Source organism: Felis catus, chromosome C2 (genome assembly GCF_018350175.1).
Source record: "Felis catus isolate Fca126 chromosome C2, F.catus_Fca126_mat1.0, whole genome shotgun sequence".
NCBI classification, from domain to species: Eukaryota; Metazoa; Chordata; class Mammalia; order Carnivora; family Felidae; genus Felis; species Felis catus.
In genome coordinates, this window is record NC_058376.1 from 11,216,613 (window position 1) to 11,227,500 (window position 10,888).

The following is a 10,888-nucleotide window of genomic DNA, read 5'->3' on the forward strand; positions in this document are numbered from 1 at the left end:
GACTTCTTGAGTGTGTAGGTTTACGTCTTTCTCCAAATTTGGCAAGTTTTCAGCCATTGTTCCTTCAAACATTTTCTGTGCACCACATCTTTTCTTCCTAGGACTCCTATGAAAAGACAAATGTTTTGGTGTTTTCGCACAGGTTGATGAAACTCTGTTCTTTTTTATTTTAAATGTTTTATTCTCTGTATTGTTCATATTTTATAATTCTTATTGATCTATATTGAAATTTGCTGACTCTTTCCTCTGTCATCCTCATTCTCCTGATGAGCCCATCCAGTGAGATTTTTATTTCAGCTATGGTATTTTTCCATTCTAAAGTCTCCTTTTGGTTCTTCTTCATATCTTACATTTCTTTTTGAGATTTTATCTTTTAATTCATTTTAAGAATGTTTGCTCTTATATGTTGGAGTATTTTTATAACAGCTGCTTTAAATTCTGTGTCATCTATGCATTGGCTTCTGTTGACCATCTTTTCCCATACCAGCTGAGATTCTCCCAATTCTTCATACGCACTGAGTAATTTTTAACTGGTTCTTGGATATTTGATGATAATTTTACAAGACTCTAGGACTCTAGATTGTGACCAAATCCTATGGAAAATGTTGATTTTTTTTTTTTTTTTGACAGAGAATCTACCAGGTTCAATTCAGGTCACAAACTCCAACCAGTTTTCTAAGGGTTGTAGTTCTAATATAAGTTCTGTTTTCCATGACTTCAGATCTGTCCCTGTGCACAGTAGCAGGTGACCAGTCTGAAACCTGGGATAGTGTATTTTGTAGTTCAGTTCTCAAAAACAATGGTGTGCTATTTAGGTCTATTCTTGTGAATCTCAGGGATAAGCCCAGAAGTTCATAGACAACTTCATGAGGTTGCTTTCTCTAGCTCTTCCCTCTGTCTGGTACTTTCCAGTTCCCAGGGGCTCAACTTTTTGGTCCTCTGGCCAGAAATCTAGGGCTTTACTTAGCCTGCCCCTCTAAGTACTTTCCATAAACTGTATCTGCACCCAGAGACAAGTGGTGAGAGGACACAGAGAAAAAAGCACTGGGAGTCTGCCCCTCATTCTTGGGACCACAGTTCCTCTGATCAGAAGGAAGACTCTCCTGCCTTCAGTTTTAGGCTTCTGAGACTTCTTCTGCCTCTGACACCACGGATTGTTTGGGGGGCTGAGTCTCAAGAGAATGGAGAGAAGAAAAAACAAAACTCTATAGGAGATTTCTCCACTCCTTCTAAATATTAGGAGACCTCCTTTCTGCTCTCTGTAGGACTTCTCCTGGGGCACTCTCTATTGGCACCAGTGCCTACTTCTGGGTTTTGGGCCGTGCTGAATCCAGGCTATGTGGCTCTGGAAAGGAAAAATGGTATCTCAGTACCAGTTCAGGGGTACTTCAGATTCTGTCTTCTTCACCATTCTGTCAACTCCTACAGCAGCATTTGCTTGGAGACAGAGTGGAATGTGCTTACTCCATCTTGCCCTGAACCAGAACCCAATGTGTCTTATTTTATACATTTAAAAAATGATTCTAAGATATGATTCACAGGCCTCATTAGGTTCCAAAGACATCCATGGCACGGAAAGGACCTTTAGCCAAAACGGAGGGGCAGGCATATGAAAAGTCATTTGCAAATCAGCATACACATGCTCAGGAGAAGCAGCTAGGATCTTTGGAAGCCTGTAGAGAGCACCTAGGCTAGTTTGGGATCAGGGATGGCTTCCCAGTGGGCAGGAGAGGAAGAGTGTTCTCAGCAGATGGAAAGTTGTGCTCATGAGCCAGAAAAGAACCAGTGTGGAAAGTGTGGGTCATGGCAAGCAGTTCAGAGTGGCCAAGACATGAACTTCTCTTGGCTCTTGAGACCATGCACAGAAGAGAATCGCATTGTTTTATCAGACAGCATTGGTGGACTATTCAATTCAATGAAATCCTAAGTACACTGGAAGCTGTCATCTTGATGATATCCATTGTAGAATCCAATTCCAGATCTCGATCTCAGTTCTATACATAGAATCTGTATGTAGGCATTTAACATTTGAATAAGGAACCCATTCATTTTGTATGCTTGGCAACACACTCTGTTGTGGATACATATACCATTGGATAGCTATTTTAAATTGCTATTTCCAAGAAATAGCAAAAATTCAATAAGAAGACTGAAATCAAAATATAAAAATGAAGAATGCAAAAGAATAAAATAGCCAAAGGAAAAACTTTAATTCCATCTTTTCATTATTATAAACTAGAAGAATAACCACAAATAACTGACATAATCAGTATAATGCATTTCTCTGTGCTTTCTGAAAAATTCAAATTTGCCAGAGCTTGGGGCAGAGCATTGAAATAAATATGATGAAACAGAGAAAGTGTGCTAAGAAATAAAAAAGAACTAAATTCCCAAGGCAGGTAAATCCGGTATGTAATAACACAGATTCAAATCCCCACAGACAAACACACATAGGCCTGTTGCGAGAAATCCAGTGACTATGCCACAGAGACTATGGATTGGACCTGCCCTAAGGCATAGAACTTATTTCCTTACCATGCAATAGAAGGCTATTTTGGAGCGGGGGTCGGAGAAGTATTCATACTACCATAGAGTTCCTTATACAAAATATGACTGGCTAAGGATAAAGAAGACAATAAAGAGACAGTTCATTTAATTTATCTTTAAAGAGCATATGGCACCATCCCATGCAACACAACTTGCTTGAAAATCAACATGATTAAAGAACAAATTGGGGAGCTTTCATCCAGACATTCAACTAACCTTCATCTGTCAATCTACTATCGACAAACCCTGCACTAAGCTCTAGTGGTGTGTTATGGACTGAATCATGTCCCCCAAATTCATATGTTGAAGCCTTAATCTCCAGTAGCTCAGAATGTGACTATACTTGAAAACAAGGCCTTTAAAAAGTTAATTAAAGTGAAATGAGATCATTAGGGTGGGCCCTAAGCCAATCTGATGGGTGTCCTTAGAAGAAGAGAAAATTTGGACACACAGACACATGAGGAACATGCACACACCAAAGAAAGACCATGTGGGGACACAACCAAAAGACGGCCATCTTCCAAGCCAAGGAGAGAGCCGTCAAAAGAAACCAAACCTGATGACACCTTGATCTTGGACTTCCAGCCTCCAGAACTGAGACATAAATTTCCACTGTTTAAGCACCCCAGGCTGTGGTACTCTGTTATAGAGGCAGGAAGGTAAATGGAACTCACAGGCTCAGAAGGAAGCTGACCCAGGGACAAATGGTAACAACACCCAGGACCCATGTCAGGGTGATAAGAGCAAGAGTGTGGGGCTATAAACAGGGTACAAAGGGGAAAAAAGACATGATTACAGGAAATAACCAATTGGGTCAAAGGACAAACTCAACTTCAAAAACCATCAGCACTGCTACTTCCTCTAGAAACTGGATTCATCCTGGGATGTGTCAGACTGAAATGTGATCTGGGGTCAGCCTGGGAATCTGAAGTTTCCCCCTTCCTGAAGTAGCTCCCCCATCAAGGGGTTTGGGGACCCTGTCTCTTTCCAGGTGTAAACTATCTCCAAGCAGCTAGCACAAAAAGCACAGCGTGCTAACAATGTACATTCATCCCTCAGTCCTGAACTTCCTCATGATGATGCGGAACATTGGTTCTGCATGACCAATGACCTGATTGATCTCAGAGCATAGCTCAAAAATTCAATGAAATGAAAAGCATTAATAAAACAGAAGAGCTAGGGAGTACAGATTCAAGAATATTGCATTCTGGGGAGGGGGGCGGCGCCTGGGTGGCTCAGTCAGTTAAGTGGCAGACTCTTGATTTCAGCTCAGGTCGTGATCTCACGGTTGTGAAGTTTGAGCCCCGCATCGGGCTCTGTGCTCATAGCACAGCCTTCTTTGGATCATATGTCTCCCTCTCTCTGCCCCTCCCCACCCTCTCAAAAATAAACAAACACTAAAAAAAAAAAAAAAAAAAGAATTTGTATACTGGAGAATACTGGCTATTGAATATTAGGAGCTCGAGAAAAATGACATGGAGAAGCACACTCGAAAAAAAAAAGCAGAATACTCCTTACCTGAATACAGAACAATTTTGGGGCCAGAAGTAAACTCAAGTACCAAGCAAGATTAATTAACAATAACTTGAAGAGCAAAAAAAAAAAAAAAGAATCACGTCTGGACATAATCTGGAGAATTCCCTAATCCTAGCTACCAGAGAATGAAGACAAATTATTTACAGAGGCACCAGATTTACACTGCAAATTATTTATAAACGGCACCACATTCTTCACTGGGAACACCTGGAACACTGAGGCAGTGGAGCCAGGCTTAAGGCTTTTGAGAGATAAGGCTCTGATCCAAGACCCCTCTGCCTAGCCAATATCATGCATATGGGAGGCCAAGGAAAGACACCTGGGGACTTACCTAAGTGTACTTGCCCATGTTCCATTTGGAGAAAAGACCTAGGAATACTCTGGATTTAAAAAAAAAAAATCAATTAAGGGGCACCTACGTGGCTCAGTCAGTTAAGTGTCTGACTATTGATTTCGGCTCGGGTCATGATCTTATGGTTTGTCAGATCAAGCCCCACGTTGAGCTCTGAGCTGACAGCACAGAGCCTGCTTGGGATTCTCTCTCTCCCTCCCTATCTGCCCCTCCCCCTGCTTGTGTTCTCTTTCTCTCTCTCTCAAAATACATAAGAAACATTAAAAAATTTTTTAAAGAGATACACAGGTGAACTTCCAATTACCAGTGAGGATGGGGACAAGATGTGTAGGAAGAATTAAAACACACACACACACACACACACACACACACACACACACACACACAGGAGAGGGAAGGGAGGAGGGGTAGGAGAAAAAAAACAAGAAGAAAATGTAAAACATAGTGAAAAAAATGAAAAAGGAAAAAAAATACCAAAGATATCAGGCATCTCAATAAATAGGACTCGATTAAATTCCTCCATTGAATGACACATAATTGAAAATAGAGTTTTAAAGAACTGTTTGTTATGTGCTATTTATGGGAAACAGCCAAATGAAATCACAAAGAAAGCTCGGAGAAAAAGAGATGGGAAACTAGATCAGGCACGAGTAAACAAAATGAGAGTGGAGGCAATATGAAGATCGGATAAAGTGGAATTTAAGACCAACAGCTTTTAAATAGGGCCAAGGAGACGAGGAGAGGGCTCTACCCTGATCCCCGCCCAACGCCCTACCTCCTCACGCCACCGCATCGGGGATGAGGGCTCCAACAGACGTATCTGGGAGGACGCAAACATTCAGTCCATAACACTTAGGCCACAAAAGAAACGGTAAAAATGTAGACATTCTGATCAACGTGGAAGACCCAGATGATGAGAAAGGATGTCCTGCTCCCAAGGAATGGAAATACTGAATAAAATACAACAACGGAATTTTATTACAGAGCTGAGCTCAAAAACCAGAGACCAGAAAAAAAGGCAGCAGGCACAAAGCACGTGAGTACTGCTAAAGTGCCAATGACCGTGCAAAGCCTGGCAGCGTCGCACGGGTCTGGGACATTGGGGCTAGGACCGGGGTCCGTACTGGCAGAGGAGCTCAGGCTGTGGGGCTGGGAGAGGCTGGGAGCTGAAAGGAGCCACGGGCACGAAACCAGGACCTGCCCGGGGCGACCTGGCTCCTGAATCTCAACTAGAAGAACTCTACCCGTGGACCCAAGAAGCTTGCTTCAAACCTAGACCAAGCCACAGACGGGCAAAGAATTACCCCTGAGTAGTTGGAGTGACTGAATAGATTGTAATGTCTCCTCTTAGCCCTGAATTCAGTACTGCCCTCCCATTTATTACTGGGGTACAGGTGCAAAACTACTTCCTGGTGCCTGAATCTTTTATCTAATTACCAACTAGAACTCTACTATTAAGAACTAAGACCACTGCATGTGATGGGCAGCCTGCTTCTTCACCCCAAGAAATAGTTGCCGGAAAACACAAAACCACACTGCAGCTGGTTCTTTCCACCACTACCCCCAACTTCCTCTGTCAGCCTGAGGCCAAGGGCATCACACATTTCAGAAACCATGAGAAGGCCGGGCTTTGGGAACAGGACAACTAGAAGACTTCAGAAAGTATCGTATCTCTTTGAACTTCCGTTTGCTTGTCTGAAAACGGGAATGATCACAACTACTTTTGAGGGTTATCATGAGAATCAAACGAGATATGTAGAATGGTAGCTATAATAAACAAACGAGCATTATTATTACTATTACATGTTTAGATATAAAGCCTTCCTTGATTTGAAGAAATTGCCCCAATGATTTATTTTTATTTTTGATTTAAATATCTTGCTAGAATTCTTTTTTGCAGCCAAATAATATTCCACTGTATGAGTAGACCATGCTATTTATCCATTTATCAGCTAATGGACATTTGGGTTGCTTCTACTTTTTGACTATTATGAATAATGCTACTATGGACATTTGTGTACAAATTCCATGTGGACAAATGTTTCTCAATTTTCCTGGGCATATACATACATAGGAGCGGGGCTGCTGGGTTACATGGTAATTCTCTGCCTAACTTTTTGAGGATGAACTGCCACACTGTTTTCCACAGCAGATGCACCATTTTACCTTCCCCCAAGCAGTGTATGAGGGTTCTGGTTTCTCCTTATCAGTAGGATGCTTTTTAAAGCAACTGATGGGCCACTGAACAACAGAAAATTGGGATATTCAGCACCCTCACGTCTTTCCTGGAGACCGTCACAAATTGGTAAAAACCTGCTTCCCTTTCATTTGTACAAATTGAGACAGAAGCAATAGGGTTTGATCAGTCTTTCTTCCCATTTCTGGGGATTTCAGTCATGGCAGACATCCTCCTCTCTGATTCCATTTTCTCTCCTAGAAACAAAGAGGCAGAAGCATCTCATTAAAGTGCCTACTTGGTCCAACATGATAGAAAACAAGGTTAGAACACATACTGAAAACTGGTAAAAAATGTGGATTCAAACCAAAGAATTTAGAACACGTAAAAAAAAAAAAAAAACCCTGCATGTGAAATACAACCATATCTTTTGTAAGCATATTCGAACAATTAAGGAACCTCCTTGGTGCCAAAGAGAGAGATTTTCCTTGTCCTTTTTCCTGGCCTAAGAAGGCAAAGACGAGAGTGATAGAGAAATGAACCAAGGAGCCAAGGTGGCTGTAAACCGAAGGCTGTCCCAAATTACCTAGTTAAGTGATGTTTTCAAGTGGTTTCGATAGAGAGACCGAAGAACAAAATAAACAGCGTGCTCCAACTTCTCATCAGAAGCCCACACCATCGTGCTCTGCAGCATATTGCATTCATGGAATCATCAACCATGGACGAAATGGACTTTGGATGTGATGCATGGGGTTGGCCATACTTTGAATCTTATGTCCACATAGGTTGAATTGAAAGGGTTCATTCGGAGAGTTCTTTCGAGTGTAAAATGTAATTCTGTTGGTCACAGGCAAAAAAAAATCACTGTGGTACAGAATGACTAATAGGATGCTACATCCTCTTTTCCACAATCGACTACAAGAGGTGGGTGGGTGGGGGGAACCAACGGAATATTCTTTTATGCATTGCTTCCCCTATGCAATTCAAAGCACAAGGCAGTAGAGTAATAAAACTAAATCTGCCATAATGGAAAAAAACAATTCCACTACAAATAAGCTTTATTACTCCATCTGAGAAAGGAAACAGGGAGCTAGATTGTGTGTGACTCTTCCCTTTCAAAATCAAACCACAATCAAAAGCAAACAGGTTCAAAAACACGACAGAGAGAAAACTGGAATTTGCAGCTGAAAGACCCATGGAGTGGAACAGCCCCACACAATGAGTGCACAGAAGTGTGGTGTTTGGTTTTGTTTGGGAGATGCCTACGTGGGGCTCTGACCTCACGAGTGGGGGCCCCAACACTCCCTAGTTTGGGCCAGCACCCAGGGGTCAGCAGCGTGAGGTGGCATTTGAACCTCGAACGGGAGCAGAATAGCAGGGGAGGAGGTAGGGAGTAAGTTTAACCATCTGCAGACTGCTAGGAGCGCCTACGGTGGCTCAGTTGGTTGAGCGTCCGACTCTTGATTTCGACTCAGGTCATGATCTCACAGGTGGGGAGTTTGAGCCCCACATCGGGGTCAGCACTCGCAATGTGGAGCCTGCTTGGGATTCTCTCTCTCCCTCTGTGTGCTCCCCCGCCCCCCGCCCTGACCCTGGTGCCCTAATCCTCTCTCTCAAAAAAAATTAAATAAACTTAAAAAAAAGATGGAAGAGACTTTCTTATTTTTTACTTCTAGGACAAGAATATATCCAGAAGGAATAACCAGTAGGGTCTATTATACATTGTTCTTTTCCTTTTTATATTTTCTTCCCAGGATCCTGGCATCTTAAAAGCGTCATCACTTTTTTTAGTAGTCCTGAGTAAAGTGGCCAACAGAGAGTAGGGAGCTGAGCCAATATACAACACTGAGGCTTCTTTCGCGTACAGTTTAAACAGCTCATGAGTTCGAGCCCAGCATCAGGCTCTGTGCTGATAGCTCAGAGCCTGGAGCCTGCTTCGGATTCTGTGTCTTTCTCTCTGTGTCCCTCCCCCACTCGCACTCTGTCTCTCTCTCAAAAATAAATAAATATTAAAAAAATTTTCTTTTAAAAAAGGATCTGCAGACCGCTAACCAAGAGTGACATATAGCCCTGCAGGTCCAAAGGCTTCCAGGCTGTGTGTAGCTTTCTGTGGCGCGGGAAGATAGCCTCAGCTTTCCCCATCCGTGGACCCTCATGAGACAGAGAAGGCTGTTTTCTGAGAAAGGCTTGGAATGAGATGTCAACACCATAGAGGCTGGCATCTGAGGCTTACCTGTGTCTCTGTGTCTTGGGGCAGGACAGGCAGCAACCTCATATAGATGCCCATATGTCACCCAAATAACTTTAATGATTGGGTCTCTCATGGCCAACTTCTCCACTCATGCCTCTCATCCCAGGAATGGTCTCAAATGTCGACTCCTTTGCTCATCAGACATCATCAGGCAAGGTAGCCCTGTTGCCACCACTAGTCTGTCACCACGAGGGAGGGGTTCAACATCCCCACACGTGGTTCCTTTGGTTCTCGGAAGCTGCTCTCTGCCTTAACTCCTGTACACCAGTGAGCTTTAGCGACCTTCTCCCACGATGGTGCCATAGCCTTGACTTCCCGCAAATCACTCTGCCTCTGAAATTTTGCTCTTCAATGTGACATGTACACCCATCAGGATCCTAATCGTTCTATCACTCAGAATCCCTTTCTTTCCATTCTGGCAGCGTGGGCTTCACCCACAACCAACCCCAAAGGAAAACTAAGCAAACAACCAACCAAAAAACACACAAAAAACCAACGCCTCTGTTAGGCTTGAAAAAATCCAGTTACCTCTTGCTCATCAAGGGGCTAGCTAATCATCGATTATTCCATGAGAATTAATGAATCCTCTTTCAAAGAATGATCATATAAACATCTATACAGATGAGAATCAATGTCGTGCTCTTTAAAGCTATTGTCCTAATGGGACCTCATCTCCTTCCTGTCAAAGTATAATTTTCAAAAAGTTCAACTCATGACTTGCATACAAATATAAAATGAACATGTGTCCGTAACGTATTTAACTAACGAGCAAACCAGTAGGACAGGAATGATGGTTCAAAGAGCATTTGCAGAATCTACTGGCCTTAATTATTTTTTAAAAATTCTTTTATTTTTTGAGAGACAGAGCATGAGCAGGGGAGGGGCGGAGAGAGAGGGGGCAGAGGATCCAAGGCAAGCTCTGTGCTGACAGCAGTGAGCCCAATGTGGGTATTGAACTCACACACTGTGACATCATGACCTGAGCGAAAGTCAGACGCTCAAACAACTGAGCCCCTCAGGTGTCCCAGAATCTACTAGCCTTTAAACACAAAAGAGACTGTTAGAATCACTGCTTCGTTAGGTACAAAACTGATTAATGCCCTACATGGTAATAAAACCATAACCTTTGTGGTTATTTTTTCTAAGCAACGGAAATCGACAAGTTAACACGTAACTTTACTGTGTCTGGACTTAGCAACCAGTAAATAGTAAAGTCAAACACAGGTATATTCTCCTCGAGAATTAAATAATCCCTGGGTTAGCCTGTCAAACAGTGCCTCAGTCTGACATTGAGAGGACATGGCCCTTTGCCTTACGTCTAAAGTTTGGATCGCTTTTCTTAACAATCCCTAAAGAGAGAAAATTCTGAACGAGTTCTCTATACTTATTCCCTCCTGAACTTGAGAAAAGAAAGAGAAAAGAAAACCATAAGGGCATCGCTCACACTCCATTGCGCTCTTGATGACCAAAGAATGATTGTCACCTGGTAGAATTTCAGACAGCATGACTCAGCGGTAGGAATGGTATTTTGGCAGCCGGCCTTCCCATCACACAGATGGCCACCAGCTCTCCCAAGACCAGTCCTGGCCAAGAATACAGACACTTCAAGTTCCATGATAGGTCATTCAGGAATGGGTTAGGTGAGTTTATACCTTCATCGAGACATCATAGGATTGGAACTTCAAGGAACCTTCTGGAAAGTCTCCCTGGATCTTCTAGGACAGATGGTGTTTCTTATATTCAGTCCTCCCAGGACTGAGCAAGCCCACTATCAGCCCATGCCAGGCTCTCATCAGCCTCCCTGGCAAGGATCTCTTCTTCAACCTCTCTTAATCAACTTAAGGCCATTTCTTCTTCTTCGATCCTCTGCGAAAATGGTTTGCAATTGATCAGTGTTTTCATCTAAAACCTCTTTCCTTAAGACAATTTTTAAACCATAATTTCTTTTAGGCTAAATAATCCGAAAGGCTATTTTCTTAATTCTATTATTAGTTGTGCTTGGCTGAGCCCTCATGGGTCTCTCCTA

General features: G+C 42.6%; 1 protein-coding gene and 1 long non-coding RNA gene across 4 annotated transcripts in view; both read right to left on the reverse strand.

The window, feature by feature from the left end:
* KCNE2 (potassium voltage-gated channel subfamily E regulatory subunit 2) overlaps nucleotides 1-10,888 on the reverse strand; it is a 270,860-nt gene that overhangs the window by 179,715 nt on the left and 80,257 nt on the right. The window lies entirely within an intron of this gene.
* The window catches only part of LOC109503332, a 5,739-nt gene continuing 241 nt past the window's right edge, over nucleotides 5,391-10,888 (reverse strand). Inside the window, exons 1-2 of the long non-coding RNA XR_006584828.1 lie at nucleotides 10,515-10,888; nucleotides 5,391-7,448 (exon numbers count right to left, since the gene is read on the reverse strand). The exon at nucleotides 10,515-10,888 is cut by the window's right edge and continues 241 nt beyond it. This is a non-coding gene — a long non-coding RNA (uncharacterized LOC109503332). The remainder of the gene's footprint in view (nucleotides 7,449-10,514) is intronic.